Below are 23048 nucleotides of genomic sequence, written 5' to 3'. Positions count from 1 at the left end.
TTAATAGTGTTGTCCATACAGCTGTACAAACTGCTACAACGATTGTGGAAGTACCCGTTTTTGAAATTCTGAAAGAAAACTGCAAGTTGACGGAACTGAACCCACGTGGCTAAGTACCTGGAATGAAGAAAAACCTGTACTAATTTTTTATATGTTTAATTAGACTTACAAAGTCTAATTACAGCTTTATTCTTTGGTATATGTGTAATTGCTACACGTCCCACATAAAGAAGTTTCAAAATTGTTAGTTGTATAACCTGTCACTTTCATGATTATTCGCAACAGAATGTTAAGCTGATCTTTGTTTGCATGCGAACAAGCTTGCGATCACAGTAACGTTAGTATTCTTAGTGATATCTTGCCATAATGTGTCTTGAACGTCTGCTGAAATGCAGTGTCAACGAAAAACGTCTAGTATGACAGAGAGCGATCGGCTGGAAAAGCGATAATAAATAACAAAATTCGGCTATTCGCGAAGAATATGGCTATCGATGTATTAAATTTATTTTTCTACGATTTAATGCATGAGGTTGTATCAATAGTGAGCATAGTTTTATATTTCTTTTATCTCTCGTACGCTCAGTTCGTACAGCGTATGGATAATGTTCTTGTGGTGTCACCGCCAGACACCACACTTGCTAGGTGGTAGCTTAAATCGGCCGCGATCCATTTAGTACATGTCGGACCCGCGTGTCGCCACTGTGTGATCGCAGACCGAGCGCCACCACAAGGCAGGTCTCGAGATACGGGCTAGCACTCGCCCCAGTTGTACGGACGACATTGCTAGCGACAATACGGACGAAGCCTTCCTCTCATTTGCCGAGCAGATAGTTAGAATGGCCTTCTGCTAAGTCCATGGCTACGACCTAGCAAGGCGCCAATTGTAACAGTGCATGTATCTTACGAGTCTCATTTGTATAGTCAAGAGAGATGTATCACAAGGAGTGATTAAAAGTTAAGTATATTCCAAAGCTACGTATATTCTTTATAGCAGTCATAACGTATCCTGTTCCAGACTTGACGCCAGTCGGCGTGTGTGTACGCGTGCCTTTCTTTCGGTTCCCTTCACAGTGTGGCGTAGCAAGCTTGTTACGCCACAACAGTTCTATTTTCACTGAGAGCGAATAAACGGTTTGGCATCAAGTTACCAACAATTCGCAGCGCTCTATGAACTTTAATTCCCTTTTCAAAGTTCGCCATGGTTTGGTTTACTCCTTGTTTGATGTACAGACTGAGTAACATCGAGATTATGTCGTACAACCACAGAAAACCGTTCGCTCCCTGTAATTTAACGCTTCTACCCTCAGACTTTCAAAGAATGTATGCCAGTCAACACTGCCAAAAGCTTGCTCTAAATCTACAAATTCAATAAACGAAGTTTCGCTTCCTAACATGAATCATACGGTCAGTATACCCTCACGTGTCATTATATTTCTCTGGAGCCCTAACTGCTCTCCATAATATTCACTCTCTCAGCGCTTGCCTTATTTTGAGTTGGAATTATAGCATACTTCTTGAATTTTGAGGATATTTGCATGTCTCGTGTACAGTTTTTATTGAACTATATGAAAAAAACGTAAATCAGTTACAAACTACAGCGTGCACACACTTTATTCAATATGTGCACGTCACTACAGATACTCGGATTTAGGTTATGACATGTTCGATATGCCTGCCATCATTGGCGATGATGTGGTGCAGACAAATAACGAAATCCTGCGTGACTCGCTGACGTATCGGAACATCGATGCTGTCGATGACCTCCTCAATGGCTGTTTTTAGCTCAGCAGTTATTTTAGGGTTATTGCTGTACACCTTGTCTTTAATATAGCCCCTCAAAAAGGAGTCGCCTGTGTTCCGATCTGAAGAATGTGGCGGCCAATCGAGGCCCGTGCTAGTGGCCTCTGGGTACTTCAGAGTCAGAATGTGGTCCCGAAAATGCTCCTCCAGGGCATCACTCTCGTGCTTCGATAGGGTCGAGCTCCGTCTTGCATGAACCACATCTTGTCGAAATCAATGTCACTTTGGATAATGGGGATGAAATTATCTTCGAAAACCTCCACGTAAAGTTGGATAGTCACTGTGCCATCAAGGAATATTCCGTGACTTGACACTGCACACCACATATTCGGACGTTGAGGGTGAAGAGACTTCTAGATCGCGAAATCAGGATTCTCAGTCACCCAAATGCGCCAATTTTGCTTATTGACAAACCCGTCCAAATGAAATGGGCTTCCTTGCTATACCAAACAGCAATGTTCGTACTAATTCCCATCACGCCCCTCAGCCAACCGTGCAGTTTGAATGAACCAACGCAGACCGTTGATAAGAGGATTTTATTTCATATAGTTCAATAATTGTCACCATGTATCTTGCATATCAGTTGGAATAGTTTTGTCATGCTATGTCTTCCCAAGGATCTCAAAAAATTCTGAATGTCGTCTACACCAGGGGCCTTGTTTTTGTTTAAGGATATCAGTGCTCTGTCGGACTTTTCTCGCAGTATCGTATCTCTCATCTCGCCTCCGATTACATGATTCATCATCGAGCGTACAGCCTGGTTCGTATAAAAAACTACAGGAGTTTTAAAAAAAATTGTTCTGCATGTCCCTCGTACTCTGCTACATCCTAATAACCGCTTTCGTTCGGTAGAGCAAAGATGACCTTGTGACTAGTTGAAGAGAGACACCATGTTAGTTGCTATTTATCAATTTTCTGCTGCTAGCGCTTGCAACTAACTTGACTTTCATCTGTCTATTCTGACACTTCATGGCAAAGACTAGCCTTCCAACTATTGAAGTGCGCGACATCAGTGTCTCTCCCCTCCACTTGACGTGTGGAGTAGCCGCTAAGCAAACCCACCTTTGACGGACGATCTGTTATGGGACGAGAAGACGCCGTGTGACAACGACGTTGGTCGGCAGTAAGCGTGCTTCAGACAATGATTCCTATTTAAATTCTGCTAGCTGAGGCCTTGTCATTGAGGGCGGAGGAGCGGACAAAGGTTCAGGGCACTCTCTTGCCCTAGGGGTTGGAAACTGCCCCTAAAGGCTGAAGAATCAGCAATGATCAATGGCATGAAGATGCAGAAGGCAATGGAAACCACTGCATTAAAGACACGTAACGTGTATCCACAGGACATGTGGCCTGTAATTGAAGAAGTGTCATGATGATCTCTCCACTGGCAAAAGATTCCGGAATAGTCCCCCATTCGGATCTCCGGGAGGGGACTGCCAAGGTGGAGGTTACCATCAGAAAAAGATTGAATAATCAACGGAAGGATAATGTTCTACGAGTCGGGGCGTGGAATGTCAGAAGCTTGAATGAGGTAGGGAAACTAGAAAATCTGAAAAGGGAAATGCAAAGGCTCAATCTAGATATAGTAGGGGTCAGTGAAGTGAAGTGGAAAGAAGACAAGGTTTTCTGGTCAGATGAGCATAGGGTAATATCAACAGCAGCAGAAAATGGTGTAACAGGAGTAGTATTCTTAATGAATAGGAAGATACGGCAGAGAGTGTGTTACTGTGAACAGTTCAGTGACAGATTCTTATCAGAATCGACAGAGTAACCAACACCGACAATGATAGTTCACTTATACATGCCAACGCCACAAGCTGAAGATGAAGAGATAGAAAAAGTGTACGAGGATATCGAAAGGGTAATACATTATGTAAAGAGGGATGAAAATCTAATAGTCATAAGGGACTTGAATGCAGTTGCAGCAGAAGGAGTAGAAGAAAAGGTTAAAGGAGAATATGGGCTTGGAACAAGGAATGAGAGATGAGAAAGACTAATTGAGTTCTGTAACAAATTTCAGCTGGTAATAGCGAAAACCCTGTTCAAGAATCATAAGCGGAGGAGGTACACTTGGAAAAGGCTGGGTGATACGGGAAGATTTCAGTTAGATTACACCATGGTCAGACAGAGATTCCGAAATAAGATACTGGATTATAAGGTGTACCCAGGAGCATATATTGACTGAGATCACAATATAGTAGTGTTGAAGAGTAGGCTGAAGGTTAAAACATTAGTTAGGAAGAATCCATACGCAAAGAAGTGGGATATGGACGTACTAAGAAATTACAAGATACGGTTGAAGTTCTCTAAGGCTATAGATACAGCAATAAGGAATAGCTCAGTAGGCAGTACAGTTGAAGAGGAATGGACATCTATAAAAGTGGCCATTGCAGAAGTTGGGAAGGAAAAACATAGGTACAAAGAAGGTAACTGCGAAGAAACCATGAGGAACAGAAGAAATACTTCAATTACTCGATGAATGGAGGAAGTATAAAAATGTTCCAGGAAACTCAGGAATACAGAAATACAAGTCGTTGAGGAATTAAATAAATAGAAAGTGCAGGAAAGCTAAGATGAAATGGCTGCAGGAAAAATGTGAAGAAATCGAAAAAGAAATGATTGTTGGAAGGAGAGACTCAGCATACAGGAAAGTCAAAACAAGCTTTGGTGACATTAAAAGCAACGGTGGTAACATAAGAGAGCAACGGGAATTCTACTGTTAAATGCAGAGGAGAGAGTGGATAGGTGGAAAGAATACATCGAAGGCCTCTATGATGGGGAAGATTTGTCTGATGTGTTAGAAGAAGAAACAGGAGTGGATTTAGAAGAGATAGGGGAGCCAGTTCTAGAATCAGAATTTAAAAGAGTTTTGGAGGACTTAAAGTCAAATAAGGCACAAGGGATAGATAACATTCCATCAGAATTTCTAAAATCGTTGGGCAAGTGGCAACAAAACAGCTGTTCACGTTGGTGTGTAGAATGTATGAGTCTGGCGGCATACCATCTGACTTTCGGAAAAGCATCATCCACGTAATTCCGAAGACGGCAAGAGCTGACAAGTGGGAAAATTACCGCACAATCAGCTTAACAGCTCATGCATCTAAGTTGCTTACAAGAATAACATACAGAAGAGTAGAAAAGAAAATTGAGGATGCGCTACATGACGATCAGTTTGGCTTTAAGAAAAGTGAAGGCACAAGAGAGGCTGTTCTGACGTTGCGGTTAATAATGGAAGCAAGGCTAAAGAAAAATCAAGACACGTTCATAGGATTTGTCGACCTGGAAAAAGCGTTCGACGATGTAAAGTGGCTCAACAAGTTCGAAATTCTAAAAAAAGTAGGGGTAAGCTATAGGGAGAGTCGGGTCATACACAATATGTACAACAACCAAGAGGGAATAATAAGAGTGGACGATCAAGAACGAAGTGCTCGTATTAAAAAGGGTGTAAGACCCCCCCCTACTGTTCAATCTGTACATCGAGAAAGCAACGATGGAAATAAAAGTTCAGGAGTGGAATTAAAATTCAAGGTGAAAGGATGTCTATGACATGATTCGCTGATGACATTGCTGTCCTGAGTGAAAGTGAATTAAATGATCTGCTGAACGGAATGAACAGTCTAACGAGTACACAGTATGGATTGAGAGTAAATCGAAGAAAGACGAAGGTAATGAGAGGTAGTAGAAATGAGAACAGCGAGAAACTTAACATCAGGATCGATGGTCACGAAGTACATGAAGTTAAGGAATTCATCTACCTAGAAGGTAAAATAACAGTTGACGGATGGAGCAAGGAGGACATCAAAAGCAGACTAGCAATGGCAAGAAGGATATTCCTGGCCAAGAGAAGTCTACTAATATCAAATACCGGCCTTAATTTGAGGAAGAAATTTCTGAGGATGTACGTCTGGAGTACAGCATTGTATGGTAGTTAAACACGCACTGTGGGAAAACCGGAACAGAAGAGAATCGAAGCATTTGAGATGTGGTGCTACAGACGAATGTTTAAAATTAGGTGGACTGATAAGGTAAGGAATGAGGAGGTTCTACGTAGAATCGGAGAGGAAAGGAATATGTGGAAAAAACTGGTAAGGAGAAGGGACGGGATGATAGGACGTGTGTTAAGACATGAGGGAATGACTTCCATGGTAGTAGAGGGAGCTGTAGGGGGCAAAAGCTGTAGAGAAAGACAGATATTGGAATACATCCAGCAAATAATAGAGGACGTAGGTTGCAAGTGCTGGTCTGAGATGAAGAGGTTAGCACAGGAGAGGAATTCGTCGCGTGCCGCATTTAAAAAAAAAAAAGAACCTAAAAAACTGGCAAATATATTCAGATTCAGAGTAATTTTTCGCGCCAGAATTTTTCCTTGCGAGATGCTGAACCAATTTAAACATTTAGTATTGCTTTTAATAAATAACAGACTTTTGTCATATACCTTTTTGCGTTAGGAAATTTGTTTTATTAATCTTTTTCTTAAACTATCATAAGCAGATATCTCGTACAAAACCATTTATTTAAAACAGTGTGTAATCGTAGAATAGTGCCCCAACCAAAGCTCGCGCTTTTTTACTTGAAACAAACCGAACTGAAATAGTCTTATTAAAATTTGCACTTCACTGTATAGAACGTGCCTTCGCCCATGCACGCATTTATTGTAATAGCCCATATCCTGCTCCCCCTTTCTCTGTCCATCTCCTCGTCCCCCTCTTTCTGTCCAGCTCCTCCTCAATCACTTCTCTTTACATGTCCTCTTCCCCGCTCTCCTTCCTCCCTCTCTTGCTGTCCATCTCCTCCTCAACCACTTCTCTGTAAAAAAAAAAGGGGGGGGGGGCGTTCACAAGTTGTAAGGGGGAGTCCACGTAAATTTTTAACCACCTTAATTTTTTGAGTACCTAGTGTATTTTAAGAAACTCAGCGACAGCTACTTGTAAAAACAAGCATATTCGATATTCAATACAACGCATGTAGAGACTTGCAAAGTGCCGCCCGCTCGCCCGGACTGCTTGCTTAGACGTGCAATGGGACGAAATGCGACTTGTGCTGTTTGCAAGGTTCACTAATATAAATACGAATGCCAAGGACAAAACGTGATTCATTTATTTCCGGAATTTTGAGAATAAAAGTGTGAGTGAATCGATGTCAGTGTTTGGCAGTGCCGAAAAAAAGAAGTACCTGCTCTTGTGTTAGCGATATATTAAATTTATAACAATAGCTTTTCAAGCTTCTCAGTCTTATTGTTTGTATTAACAATTAGAATCAGTACTAACCAATAAGGCGTTGCTCTTATTTAGAGTAGTACAACTAAATAACAATACAGTCCACTAATAATGAGAATTTATTAATATGAAACGAGGTATTGGTCTCGTGAATTAGGTATATACACTCCTGGAAATTGAAATAAGAACACCGTGAATTCATTGTCCCAGGAAGGGGAAACTTTATTGACACATTCCTGGGGTCAGATACATCACATGATCACACTGACAGAACCACAGGCACATGGACACAGGCAACAGAGCATGCACAATGTCGGCACTAGTACAGTGTATATCCACCTTTCGCAGCAATGCAGGCTGCTATTCTCCCATGGAGACGATCGTAGAGATGCTGGATGTAGTCCTGTGGAACGGCTTGCCACGTCATTTCCACCTGGCGCCTCTGTTGGACCAGCGTTCGTGCTGAACGTGCAGACCGCGTGAGACGAAGCTTCATCCAGTCCCAAACATGCTCAATGGGGGACGGATCCGGAGATCTTGCTGGCCAGGGTAGTTGACTTACACCTTCTAGAGCACGTTGGGTGGCACGGGATACATGCGGATGTGCATTGTCCTGTTGGAACAGCAAGTTCCCTTGCCGGTCTAGGAATGGTAGAACGATGGGTTCGATGACGGTTTGGATGTACCGTGCACTATTCAGTGTCCCCTCGACGATCACCAGTGGTGTACGGCCAGTGTAGGAGATCGCTCCCCACACCATGATGCCGGGTGTTGGCCCTGTGTGCCTCGGTCGTATGCAGTCCTGATTGTGACGCTCACCTGCACGGCGCCAAACACGCATACAACCATCATTGGCACCAAGGCAGAAGCGACTCTCATCGCTGAAGACGACACGTCTCCATTCGTCCCTCCATCACGCCTGTCGCGACACCACTGGAGGCGGGCTGCACGATGTTGGGGCGTGAGCGTAAGACGGCCTAACGGTGTGCGGGACCGTAGCCCAGCTTCATGGAGACGGTTGCGAATGGTCCTCGCCGATACCCCAGGAGCAACAGTGTCCCTAATTTGCTGGGAAGTGGCGGTGCGGTCCCCTACGGCACTGCGTAGGATCCTACGGTCTTGGCGTGCATCCGTGCGTCGCTGCGGTCCGGTCCCAGGTCGACGGGCACGTGCACCTTCCGCCAACCACTGGCGACAACGTCGTTGTACTGTGGAGACCTCACGCCCCACGTGTTGAGCAATTCGGCGGTACGTCCACCCGGCCTCCCGCATGCCCACTATACGCCCTCGCTCAAAGTCCGTCAACTGCACATACGGTTCACGTCCACGCTGTCGCGGCATGCTACCAGTGTTAAAAACTGCGATGGAGCTCCGTATGCCACGGCAAACTGGCTGACACTGACGGCGGCGATGCACAAATGCTGCGCAGCTAGCGCCATTCGACGGCCAACACCGCGGTTCCTGGTGTGTCCGCTGTGCCGTGCGTGTGATCATTGCTTGTACAGCCCTCTCGCAGTGTCCGGAGCAAGTATGGTGGGTCTGACACACCGGTGTCAATGTGTTCTTTTTTCCATTTCCAGGAGTGTATTTTCTTTGATTATTAAATAATAACCGGCTATTTAATTTCATAGTTGCTAAAGCTTCGACGATTGAACAATGGGTCTTATCAGTTAATTGCTTTTAATAATTATAAACAGTTTTGCCGCTGGCATTTTGGTTTCTTCATTGCAAAAGTTAATTCTATTCCAGTCTGTTAAAACCCCGTTAAAATCGCCTCGTGATTACTAAAACAAACTTTTTTTTTCTTTACAGGTTAGGACTGATCCGAAAAATGGCTGAATCTAAGAAGAAATGTCAACAATAGAGTGTTGTTTATTTGAAATTTGGTTTTCTTTCATCAAAGGCAGACGAACGATTGCCCATATGTTTTTTATGCAACAAAGTTTTGAGCAATGACTCTATGAAACCTTCGAAGCTCGAAGATCGTCCTGATGAAATAGGTAAAGATTTGAAATATTTTCAAACAATGAAGGAAAAATATGAAAAGAGACCCACCGAGGACAGTATGTTCGCTTCAACATCTCAAAGTAACGATGATGGCTTGCGGGTATCTTACAGTATCTCATTGATTATAGCGAAATCTGGAAAACCACAGACCATCGGAGAACAGTTAATTTTACCCGAACAGTTAATTTTACCCGCTATTGAAAAGGTTTCAAAAACTGTTCTGCACAGACCTCCATTTGACGTACTCAAAAGAATTCCTTTAAGTATCAACACTGTACAAAGACATATTCATGAAATGAGCTCTGATATTAAAAGCTTCTTGTGCAATTATCTGCAAACCACTCATTTTTCTATTCAGCGCGACGAGTCGACTTTACCTGATAATGAAGCATTATTATTAGCGTATGTTCGGTTTGTTACGGACGAAGGAATCCAGGAAGAGCTCCTATTCGCGAAAACTTTGAAAAAGAAACACTACAGGCGAATCAATATTTAATGTCCTGAGTGACTTTTTTAAGGAAAAATCGATTCCATTTACAAACATTATTTCGGTAGCAGCAGATGGAGCTCCTGCCATGTCCGGGTGATATGGTGGGGTAATAAACCCATGTTAAAAAGAATGGTACCAGGACTAACTGTAATTCACTGTGTCATCCATCGACACACCTTTGTAGGGAAAAATTTAAGTGATAAATTGCACCAATCGCTTCAACGCAGTTAACAAAATAAGAAGCAATGTGTTGAATACCAGTTTATTTGCACTATTGTGCGATGAAAATGATTATTTCCAACGATTGCTCTTACATACTGAAGTACGCTGGTTGTCGAAAGGTGCATCTTTATCATTATTTTACTCAGTTTTAAAATCAGTTATAGAATTTCTGGACACTAAAGGTCCAGATTTAAAAGAATATCCGATAAAATTGATGGCAGATATTGCCCACAGATTTGTTCAACAAATTTAATGACGTTAGCTTGCAGTTACAAGAGGACAGCATAAATTTAATACAAACAAAGGGTGTAATTTTGGATTTTCTTGGTAAATTGAAATTTATGAAGCAAAATATTAGTCGACACGAATTCTCCCAGTTTCCAAACTTCTCACAAGCAGAATGTCTTGGTGAGGATATTCAGACATAGGCTCAACATTTAATTACCCTGCACGATGTCTTAAAAAATAGATTTGAAGATATTCTGACGATGGAAATACCAACCACCATGGATCATAAATCCATTTGATGAAATGGAAGTGGCGAATGTGGTATTACAAGAGGAGCTACTTGAGCTTAGCAACAATGAGGACCTGAAGGTGAAATTTAAAACATGCTATCAAACATTTTGCCTGCAGGCAGAATTAGCCTAAAAATATCCTGGGCTGTGGGAAATTGCGAGAAAATTTTTGATAGCCTTCCTCTCATCACATCTTGTCGAAAATGTTTTAGTGTCGTTACCAACACATCAACAAAAAAAAGGGAACTTCCTGGCAGATTAAAACTGTGTGTCCGACCGAGACTCGAACTCGGGACCTTTGCTTTTCGCGGGCAATTAGAGAACTTGCCCGCGAAAGGCAAAGGTCCCGAGTTCGAGTCTCGGTCGGACACACAGTTTTAATCTGCCAGGAAGTTCTCTACTTGCCCGCGAAAGGCAAAGGTCCCGAGTTCGAGTCTCGGTCGGACACACAGTTTTAATCTGCCAGGAAGTTTCATATCAGCGCACACTCCGCTGCAGAGTGAAAATCTCATTCTGGAAAAAAAAGAGCAAATTCAGCCTCACAGAACGGGAAGATTTGAGGTTAATCCTTACAAAACTGAAGCCAAATATTGATAATTTGCTGTCAATTCATCATGTACATCCGTCTCATTGAAATTATGACTATTTTTTAAACTGTTTATTTGCATTTTAGAGTTGATTGTTGATGTTTTCTCGATTGTTGATTAGTACATTATCAATGTTTATTTTTAATCATATTAAGCATATAATCATAAGTATTATTTTAATAAATAGGACACAAGAAAATGTGCTATTTTCATTTTTAAGACTCAGATTTTAGGTTTGGGACTCGACTGTCACATTTTTTAGGAGTTTTGGGAATATAGTATAAATGTAGCAGCAGGGGGTTTACCGAAAACAGTAAAACTTTGAAAGTGGTCTACACGAAAAAAAAAGTTTGGGAAAATCTGATCTATCTCCTCCACCTCTCTCTGTCGATCTCCTCTTCTCCCCTCTCTCTGGCCACCTTCTCCTGTCTCTGTCTATCTCCTCCTCCCTGTCTAATCTCCTCCTCTCCCTGTCCATCTCCTCTTCCCCCTCTCTGTCCATGTTCTCCTCATCCTCTCTCTCTATCCATCCCCTCCTCAACCACTTCTCTGTACATCACCTCCTCTCCTCTATACATCTATCTCCTCTCACTCTCTCGGTTGATCTCCTCGTCTCCCCTCTCTCTGTCCACCTTCTCTTCTCTTCTGTACCCATCTCCTCCTCCCCCTCTACATCTCCTCCTCTCCCTGTCCACCTCCTCTTATCCTTCTCTATCACTTCCTTATCACCCCTCTGCCTGCCCATCCTCTCCTCAACCACTTCTCTGTACATCTCCTCCTCTCTCCATCTGTCTCCTCTCTCTCTCTCTGTTGATCTGTTGCTCTCCGCTCTCTCATATCCTCTCCACTGTCTCTGTCTATCCCCTCCTCCCCTCTACGTATCCTCCTCCCCTTCTCCATCTCCTCCTCCCCCTCTCTGCCCACCTCCTCCTCACCCCTCTCTGTCCATCTCCTCCTCATCCTTCTCTATGTCCATCCCCTCCTCAACTACTTCTCTGTACACCACCTCCTTTCCTCTCTCCATCTATCTCCTTCCTCTCTCTCTGCTGGTCTCCTCCTCTCCCCTCTCTCTCTGTCCACCTTCTCCTCTCTGTCTATCTCCTCCTCCCCCTCTACATTTCCTCCTCCTCCCCTGTCCATTTCCTCTTCCCCCTCTCTGTCCATCTTCTCCTCTCCCTTCTCTCTGTCCATCTGCCTTCTCTGTCGATGTCCTCTCGTCTCTCTCTGTGCATATCCCCTTTCCCATCATTGTGTCCATCTGCCCCTCACCTCTCTCTCTGTCCATCATCTCCTCTCCCCTCTCTGTGTCCATCTGCCTTCTCTGTCGATGTCCTCCTCTCAACTCTCACTGTGCATTTCCCCTTTCCCATCATTGTGTCCATCTTCTCCTTCTTCATATCAATATGCATGCTCTCGTTCCCCCTCTCTGCCTGTCCATCTATTTCTCCACCTTTCTGTCTCCACATTATCAATTGCTGGTTGTTATCTGCACTACTGAATGAAAATGTGCAAAACTGTCAACTTATACTGATTTTCTCTCCTCGGGATTAGCAATGACTGTAAGTGCAAATATGGCTGGACTAAATTATTTTAAAAGTTCTAAATGTGGTTTTTCCACTTTAAAATCTCATCAACGTGGACACCTAAAATTTTTGAACTATCCACACTGTTTGTTATTTCCTCACCATGTATTAGACTTACAGTTCGTGTAGAGCCTTTAGATGTGCAGAACTGAATGTGCTATGCCTTTCTGAAATTGATGGTGAGACTGTCTGCAGAAAACCACTCAATAGAACTATTAATAACATTGTTTACCGTTACTTGTGTGTCTGTATGGAAGCTTGGACTGATTACAATACCAGTGTCATCTGAAAAAAGAACTAATTCTACTTCTTGTTTGTTAGAGACAAGACCGTTTACATATATGACGAACAATAGTGGACCTAAAAGTGAGCCTTGGGGAACCCAATATGCGATTTTACCCCAGTCGCAATACACAGAGGTGACAAAAGTCATGGGATACCTCGTAATAGCGTGTCGGACCTCCATTTGCCCGGTGTACTGCTTCAACTCGACGAACCATTGACTCAGCAAGTCCTTGGAAGTTCCCTGAAGAGATATTGATACATCCTTCGTCTGTAGCCGTCCATAACTGCGAGAGTGTTGCCGCTGCAGGATTTTGTACACGAGCTGACCTCTCGATTGTGTCCCACAAACATTCAATGGGATTCATGTCGGGCGATTTGGGTTCCCAAATCATTCACTCGAATTGTGCAGAATGTTCATCCAACCAGTCACGAACAATTCTGGCCTCGTGACATGGTGCACTGTTATGTATAAAAATTCCATTGTTGTTTCGAAAAACGGAGTCATGAATGGCTGCAAATGGTATAAGCACGACCAAATAAACTCCATGAAACACAGCCCCCAGCACGATCTTCCACAGTGCCTTGTACACGGCTTGGATTCATGGCTTCATGCGGTGATGATGTTTGGTTTGCGAGGTGCTCGACTGCACAGAAATCAGCGCTCGTACAAAGTCCCAATTTTTATACAGTTTAATTTTTTCGCAGTCCAATTTAGCCATTGTCACGATTGATGATGATGAAATGATGAGGGCAACACAAACACCCAGGCCCCGAGCAGATAAAATCCCCAACCTGGCCGGAAATCGAGCCTGGGACCCCCTGATCCAGAGACAGCAAAGCTAGGCACTAGACCGTGAGCTGCGAACGCTTTCGTGGGGTCTGCGCCATATTTGAACCCTATCTTCAGGTGTTATCGACTGAAAGGGAAACCATCTGACAAGACCACAGTTTTGCAGTCGTCTAGGATCCAACCGATATGGTCGCATGTCTGGGAGAGGAGCTCCAGGCTATGTCGTGCTGTTAGCAAAGGCACTCGCGTCGATCGTCCGCTACCATAGCCCGGTAGCACCAGATATCACCTCACTATCCTAACGGATACGTTCGTGGTACGTCCGACAGTGATTTCGGCTGTTATTTGATGCAGTGTTGCTTGTCTGTTAACACTGACAACTCGACGCAAACGCCGCTGCTGTCGGTCGTTAAGTGAAGGCCGTCGGCCACTGCATTGTCTGTAATGAGAGGTAATGCCTGAAATTTGGTATTACATAATCACCTTTTCACATGGATCAGCCTGCCTATACACTGCCCTTTTATACCTTGTGTACGTGATACTGCCGCCTTCTGTATATGTGCATAAACTATCTTATGGCTCTTTTTCACCTCAATGTAGATGGAAGATTGTTTGTATCTTTGAGGAACAAGGCATAAGACTGAACCTTGGGGAACCCCATACTTGAAGGCTCCCCACTGCAACTAACCTGTTTCTACGGGCTATTACGTTAAGATTAGGGTCGTCACCGACTCTAACCATACAACTAATCAAAGGTTTGGCCGAGTCGGAAAATAATTTGATCACAGACCTAAAACTCATAAAAATGCATACGTTGTGATATCGTTCATAGAGGATCAGATGTAATTAATAGTACTGCCCCTGCACTGTTCACGAGAATCAAACATTTAAAATAAAGAGGAAAATACGTGAACACTGTGCATAAGATCAGCTCGCAGCAAAACACCTGAAAATAAAACTTAACCTAAAGCATCTGTTTTAAAATAAAAGGGGGAACTAATCACTGGACCAATGCATAAGGAAAAGCGTTGGATGTGCTGACGGGAGAGCTACGAGATGAGTGGCTTAGGTGCAAAATTGTAACCTCGGAATACAAGAGAAAATTGTAGATAAAATCATTTATTCCTAAGATATGGATGTGAGGCATGTACACAATTCCTGATAACATTAATTCCTAAAACATTAAAGAAAAGCATCGATACATTAACCGTTATAGTATACACCTAAAATTATTGGTGTGAATCATTCATACAACTGCTGTTGCCTGATAACTGATCGCAATAACTCGTGAAACGGTACACGTTTCGCAGTACACCCGCGTGCCCACGTGGTTTGTGGTGACGCAATTTCTAGGTATCGTGGCCAAGTTGCAACAATATCACATCACACAATCATGAACAGTTAACATTCATTAAAACAAACATGAGATCGGACAGCTAGTGATGACGGTAGCCCAACAAACTATAATGTTCAACCACGTGGTTGGCTCCCCACAGACGAAAGATACATAAAGCAAGGAAATTTTACGAGAAGGCAAAGGTATTAATATGTAGGAAAACAAAAGCTTATACAGGCACAGCTGACGGCAAACAGACATTCATACAGGAACGAGTGCTCACTTCTTATCGACTCCTTTGTGTGGCGCTCTTCCGGCGGATCCAAGTTTGTTATAGAAATTTTCTAAAGGAAAAATCTGACAGTTTTGCATTCCTTGCTGCGACAAGGCAAAGCAATCTTTCAGAGTTGAAAAGCGAGACCAAAGGCTAATAGCTCTCCTCTCGCCAAGTAACAACGCGCCACACGGTCAGTCTAACTCACCCTTCGTCGACTGGAGCACAGCTGTGGACGCTTCCCGTACCGGCGGCAGACTGCCTCCCGCTTCTTCTCCAGCCTCTTCCACGCTCCTCGTGGCCAGGAAAACCCAAAGATGCCATTTCCGCCACCAACCTAACGCAGGCGGATTTCTCACCAGTAGTGCAAACGTCTTTGCCTTCTTGACGACTACGAGAGTTGGCTATTCTGTGCAACTGCTGCTGAATCCGTATGACTATCGCAGACTTTCTGCAGCAGACTACGCCACCGTCTAGCAACATGACACACAACCACATTCATTCAATCACACCACTATGAGAGTGTGGTGTGCGTACTGGAAGACCTTCGGTACACACACCATCAGATTATTTGACTTGTCGCTCTAACGAAGTAGGCGAGTGTCAGCAATATGTCTCGTGGTCATATCGTGGCGTGTTTATCTTTTGCCATTAGGTCAGACGATAGAAATGCCACTTGCACGCTTAGAGTAGCAGATTGACGGTGACCAACTTGAAACAGAACTTGATTAATTTTCACACACATTTATTAATGAAAAACATAGACATTACGTAACTTGATTCTGGATGCTGTTTACAATTGACAATCTGAAGTTCCTTTGGTCTTGGTACGTTAATCTTATTCTCACATACCGCTGATACTTGACAAAAGTGTCTATTCATTTATCTTCATGGCTATGTACAGGAATATGGTAATCTTATTAGGCGCAGACTGAAACTTGACTATAGACTGGTACAGACAAATGTAGACTGGTACAGACAGATATAGACTAATGCAGAACGACTAATCAGAGGTCTGTACACTCATTATAATACCTCGCGCGTTCAGGTATCACTGCATGAGTGTGATCCGCGAGTAGAAAAGGTTCTACGTTAGCAGCAATCTCATTGGCTGCGTTTCATATTAATACATGGATCGGCACACTTCTATTTGGTCTATCTCTAAGGCAGCGCCATCTCGCAGTGCAGAGACAGACTAGCGCTGCGCCTGCGCTGTTGTGCTTAGTGGGGCGCGCTCTAGTGGGAAAGTTGTGTACGCCCTGACTACGCGGAACTATGTACACAACAGAGAGTTATAGGAGAAACAAGGAAAAGAAAGAGAAATGCTAGTGAAAATGAGCTACCGGACTAATGAAAGGTGGCTACAGGCCCCTTTCGCCACTCAAAATAATGTCTCCGAACTCCATTAATTGACTTCCTAAGTACCATTTCCTGCATACTGTGGCTTAGGTATGAAATTATCCATTGTTTGGCTATACTATCTTAAAACAGCCATCTACCTAGAAGAATACTGTGATTCACACGTGATGAATTATACAGCTCCAAGGCACAGAAGTGTTACAGGGCCAGGAAACGCTCGTGCGAGTCGGTGGCAGAAGGGGGCAGAGCCGGCTGCCGAGGCGGCCAGACGTCTCCATCGCGGCCCGCAGCCGGCTGGAGGCGGCGCGCCTAATGAATTGTCCTCCCACGCAGTTAGCCGCTAATAGCGGAGCGTGTCCGCGCACAAGTCCCCCTCGGCCTTCCCCTCTCACCGCACTCTGCAGCCCCGGCTCGTTATATACCCGTAAAAGCCCACACTGCGCGCGGCTCACGTTTGCCGTCTCTGCGGTCTACCCTGCCACACAGCGAACCCTTCCTTTTATTTGTCCACGCCAGGTATAATGTAAGGACTGTGTATCGCTGACAATTCTCTTTTTTCCCCCAAAATTTCAACGAGGGACGTACGACGAACGTATTCGTTTGGACAGTGCGGCGAAATCTGGCATTAATGGGATATGGCAGCAGACGACCGATGCGAATTCCCTTGCTAACACCGCGTCATCGCCTACAGTGCCTGTCCTGTTCTCGTGACCGTATCAGTCGGTCCCTAGACTGGAAAACCGTGGGCGCGTATGGTGCAGGCCCCACGAAGCCATGGATCCAGATTATAAACAACGCATTATGCAAGCCCGTGGTGGCGCTATAACGATGTGGGCTGTGTTTTCATGGAACTGATTTGGTCCTGGATATATCTGGCTGCTTGGACACCATTTGCAGCCATTCATAGACTTCTTGTTCCGAATCAATGACGGAATTTTTCAGATGACTGTGCACGATGTCACGAGAGTAGTATGTCTTGTTCGTTCTGGAACACTTTGAAGACGTATATACGCAACGAGGACGCTTACTACACCGCACCGTACCCATCTGAGTCATCATGCTCTGGCCGTTGTCCGAGGTCGGGCAGCCGTCCAGATGAGTCGGTTACGTTTACTCACACACACATAAACACACACACACACACACACACACACACACACAATGTTTACAATTACAGTTTGCTTTGTGATCAAATATACTTTGATTTGTTTCTTTAAAGGTTTTTAAAGGACAAACACACACTCACAAACACACACAATGTTTACAATTACAGTTACTCTCTCTCTCTCTCTCTCTCTCTCTCTCTCTCTCTCTCTCTGTGTGTGTGTGTGTGTGTGTGTGTGTGTGTGTGTGTGTGTGTACAAGAGGTTAAAATGGAAATAGGTCGATCGGTCAACCACTAACAAAGTTCGGTTGACGTACCACGGAGATAGTTCGTTCTGTGTACCACGTCCTGTGTACCACGATTGATCTAGTCTGTCGCTGTCCTTCGACTTTACCAGAAGAGTGGCAGCGGCAAGGAGAACTGGAGCGAAATGTGGCAGCCAAGATTCCTCACCCCTTGCAAAAAAATGTGTGTGTGAAATCTTACGGGACTTAACTGTTAAGGTCATCAATCCCTAAGCTTACACACTACTTAACCTAAATTATCCTAAGGACAAACACACACACCCATGCCCGAGGGAGGACTCGAAACTCCGCCGGGTCCAGCCGCACAGTCCATGACTCCAGCGCCTGAGACCGCTCGGCTAATCTCGAGCGGCTCACCGCTTGCAGTAATGGGAACTAAACCAAAAAGGTAGCAGGTAAGAGCTCGCCTCCGAGCTCGCAAATTTTGGAAATGGAAGACGTGCCACAGATATCTGCATCTGAGAAACTACACTTTACGTATTCTGAAAATTTCAGTTGACCAGTTTGCAGTGTATCTTATGTCAAAGACTGTCTTCTGCTTGCTAATACTGCAACGACACATGGCAAGGAATGACTGTCAAATACACGCACGGTCCATGTACGAGGAGCATTCAAGTTCTAAGGCCTCCGATTTTTTTTTCTCCGGACTGGAAAGAGATAGAAACATGCGCATTGTTTTAAAATGAGGCCGCGTTCATTGTCAATACGTCCCAGAGATGGCAGCACCGTACGGCAGATGGAATTTTATCGCCAGCGGCGAGAATTAGAACTGTTTTAAATACTTAAAATGGCGACGTTTTCCTTACTCGAACAACGTGCAATCATTCGTTTTCTGAATTTGCGTGGTGTCAAACCAATTGAAATTCATTGACAGTTGAAGGAGACATGTGGTGATGGAGTTATGGATGTGTCGAAAGTGCGTTCGTGGGTGTGACAGTTTAATGAAGGCGTAACATCGTGTGACAACAAACCGAAACAACCTCGGGCTCGCACAAGCCGGTCTGACTACACGATCGAGAAAGTGGAGAGAATTGTTTTGGAGGATCGCCGAATGACTGTTGAACAGATCGCCTCCAGAGTTGGCATTTCTGTGGGGATCTGTGCACACAATCCTGCATGACGACCTGAAAATGCGAGAAGTGTCATCCAGGTGGGTGCCACGAATGCTGACGGACGACCACACGGCTGCCCGTGTGGCATGTTGCCGAGCAATGTTGACGCGCAACGACAGCACGAATGGGACTTTCTTTTCGTCGGTTGTGACAATAGATGAGACGTGGATGCCATTTTTCAATCCAGAAACAAAGCGCCAGTCAGCTCAATGGAAGAACACAGATTCACCGCCACCAACAAAATTTCGGGTAACCGCCAGTGCTGAAAAAATGATGGTGTCCATGTTCTGGGCCGGCCGAAGTGGCCGTGCGGTTACAGGCGCTGCAGTCTGGAACCGCGAGACCGCGACGGTCGCAGGTTCGAATCCTGCCTCGGGCATGGATGTTTGTGATGTCCTTAGGTTAGTTAGGTTTAACTAGTTCTAATTTCTAGGGGACTAATGACCTCAGCAGTTGAGTCCCATAGTGCTCAGAGCCATTTGAACCATTTGAACCATGTTCTGGGACAGCGAGGGCGTAATTCTTACCCATTGCGTTCCAAAGGGCACTACGGTAACAGGTGCATCCTACGAAAATGTTTTGAAGAACAAATTCCTTCCCGCACTGCAACAAAAACGTCCGGGAAGGGCTGTGCGTGTGCTGTTTCACCAAGACAACGCACCCGCACATCGAGCTAACGTTACGCAACAGTTTCTTCGTGATAACAACTTTGAAGTGATTCCTCATGCTCCCTACTCACCTGACCTGGCTCCTAGTGACTTTTGGCTTTTTCCAACAATGAAAGACACTCTCCGTGGCCGCACATTCACCAGCCGTGCTGCTATTGCCTCAGCGATTTTCCAGTGGTCAAAACAGACTCCTAAAGAAGACTTCGCCGCTGCCATGGAATCATGGCGCCAGCGTTGTGAAAAATGTGTGCGTCTGCAGGGCGATTACGTCGAGAAGTAACGCCAGTTTCATCGATTTCGGGTGAGTAGTTAATTAGAAAAAAATCGGAGGCCTTAGAACTTGAGTGCACCTCGTAGTATCACCTGTCTGTGCGTAAAACGGGGAAGGCGAGCGATCTACCTGAGTCTGACCAACAATAGATCGTGATGGAGCGGAGGCTCGGCACGACCATTTCGGAAACTGCACGACTCGTCGGGTGTTCGAGGAATGCTGTGGTGAGTCTCTTCAACACGTGGCGAAACCAAGCTCAAAACACGTCCAGACGTCGTGGGGTTGGGCGGCCACCGCTCGTTACGGATGTCGGATTCGTAGGCTCCGCAGACGGGTGAAATAGGACAGGTAGCGAACTATGGAGGAACTAACATCAGACTTTATCACTCGGCAGAGTACAAGTATGTCTGAACACACAGTGCACTGAACACTCCTAACGATGGGCCTCCGCAGTCGACGACCCATGCATGTGCCAATATTAGCATCACGACATCGGCAACTACGACTGAATTGGACACGTGAACATTGGCACTGTATTTTGGTGCAGTGGCAGAGCATTGCACTGTGTGATGAATCCCGATACCTTCTTCATCATGCCGATGGGAGGGCGCGAATACGTCGTCTTCTAAGGGAACAGCTCCTTGACAACACCTGTACTGCGGGACGGGGATAAGTTGGCGACGGGTCCATTATGGTATGAGGAACAGTCACGTGGGCGTCCATGGGTCCAATGGCGCCCGTACGAGGCATCGTATCGGCCAAGGAGAATCGTAGACTAGTTGGAGACCACGTACGCTCCTTCATGACCATCATGTTTCCCAACGGCAGTGGCATTTTTCAACAAGATAATTCGCCGTGTCACAAGGCCAGAAGTGTGATAGTGGAAGAGGTCCATGATTAAGGAATGTATTGCCAGCGCACTCGAGCAGACGTAATTTCGATGGATTGCTCACTCGCTGCCTGCGATATGTAAGCTATAAGAGAATCTCAGACCAAAGAGCAGTGTTGTAAGCAGTAGGAACTGTGTGTCAGTAGGAATAAGTAGTAGCGAGCAGTCTGGCGTATCGAGTTGGCTGGGCCAGTCGTGGGGACCGATGGCAGTGCCTGAGCATTGCAGTATAAGGTAAAAGCTGCCTCGCGCATATGTATTATTGTTATATCAAGTCCCATCCATATATTTTAAAAACATCTCTTAGCAATAATCTTTCTCATAAGAAGTAACTTTTGACAATCATTCATATCAATTTAAAGAATTTACTAATTTCTCTAATCCATGGACATCCCGATTATTGTAAAGAAAAAGCAGTTGTTTCTTTTTATACAAATCTATCGGCCAGCGTTGCACGGGGCTGTGCCAGTAAAATTTCTTATAGGAGCAGATATATACGCGTTATCCGGCGACCTTATTGAGGTAAGAATTTTTAATTTATACAGTATGGTCTTTCAGGGCCGTGACGCAGCACTGCTGACGTCCAAAATTTACCAGTTTAAATTCACAGTCAGTTATTGAAAGGTTATATATGAGCCACAGTTTTATTGAGAGATTAGTCATATTTTTATTATTGATAGGTTACGGAATTTTTCTGTTGGGAGGGTACACTGAATGTGAATGATATACATAATTATATTTTTTACTGTGGGCAAGAGCTGACAAGTGCGAGAATTATCGCACAATCAGCTTAACAGCTCATGCATCGAAGCTGCTTACAAGAATAATATACAGAAGAATGGAAAAGAAAATTGAGAATGCGCTAGGTGACGATCAGTTTGGCTTTGGGAAAAGTAAAGGGACGAGAGAGGCAATTCTGACGTTACGGCTAATAATGGAAGCAAGGCTAAAGAAAAATCAAGACACTTTCATAGGATTTGTCGACCTGGAAAAAGCGTTCGACAATATAAAATGGTGCAAGCTCTTCGAGATTGTGAAAAATGTAGGCGTAAGGTATAGGGAGAGACGGGTCATATACAATATGTACAACAACCAAGAGGGAATAATAAGAGTGGACGATCAAGAACGAAGTGCTCGTATTAAGAAGGGTGTAAGACAAGGCTGTAGCCTTTCGCCCCTACTCTTCAATCTGTACATCGAGGAAGCAATGATGGGAATAAAAGAAAGGTTCAGGAGTGGAATTAAAATACTAGGTGAAAGAGTATCAATGATACGATTCGCTGATGACATTGCTATCCTGAGTGAAAGTGAAGAAGAATTAAATGATCTGCTGAACGGAATGAACAGTCTAATGAGTACACAGTATGGTTTGAGAGTAAATCGGAGAAAGACGAAGGTAATGAGAAGTAGTAGAAATGAGAACAGCGAGAAACTTAACATCAGGATTGATGGTCACGAAGTCAATGAAGTTAAGGAATTCTGCTACCTAGGCAGTAAAATAACCAATGACGGACGGAGAAAGGAGGACATCAAAAGCAGACTCGCTATGGCAAAAAAGGCATTTCTGGCCAGGAGAAGTCTACTAATATCAAATATCGGCCTTAATTTGAGGAAGAAATTTCTGAGGATGTACGTCTGGAGTTCAGCATTGTATGGTAGTGAAACATGGACTGTGGGAAAACCGGAACAGAAGAGAATCGAAGCATTTGAGATGTGGTGCTATAGACGAATGTTGAAAATTAGGTTGACTGATAAGGTAAGGAATGAGGAGGTTCCACGCAGAATCGGAGAGGAAAGGAATATGTGGAAAACACTGATAAGGAGAAGGGACAGGATGATAGGACATCTGCTAAGACATGAGGGAATGACTTCCATGGTACTAGAGGGAGCTGTAGAGGGCTAAAACTGTAGAGGGAGACAGAGATTGTAACATGTCAAGCAAATAATTGAGGACGTAGGTTGCAAGTGCTACTCTGAGATGAAGAGGTTAGCACAGTCAGTAGACTGATGACCAAAAAAAAAAAAAAAAAAGAGGGTACAATGGATTGGTTCGAGGAACACAGTGGCAACTGATGTGCTGGTCCTCCATCTCGTCACATCTGAACCCGATTGAACACATCTGGAATGTGACTGAACATGGCGTCAGAGCTAAGCGCCCGTCTCCCTGGAATTCACGGGAATTAGGTGACTTGTGTGCGCAGATGTGGCGCCAGCTCCCTCCACGGACCTACTAA

The 23048-nt window shown here is 44.4% G+C and overlaps 1 long non-coding RNA gene across 1 annotated transcript in view; it reads right to left on the bottom strand.

The window, feature by feature from the left end:
- The window catches only part of LOC126424826 (uncharacterized), a 427296-nt gene that overhangs the window by 100009 nt on the left and 304239 nt on the right, over positions 1-23048 (bottom strand). The gene's annotated exons all lie outside the window — the stretch shown is intronic.

Source organism: Schistocerca serialis, chromosome 10, assembly GCF_023864345.2.
Source record: "Schistocerca serialis cubense isolate TAMUIC-IGC-003099 chromosome 10, iqSchSeri2.2, whole genome shotgun sequence".
In the NCBI taxonomy this organism is placed as follows: Eukaryota; Metazoa; Arthropoda; class Insecta; order Orthoptera; family Acrididae; genus Schistocerca; species Schistocerca serialis.
The sequence above is the reverse complement of the archived record's forward strand: the minus strand, read 5'-3'. Positions and strand labels throughout refer to the sequence as shown.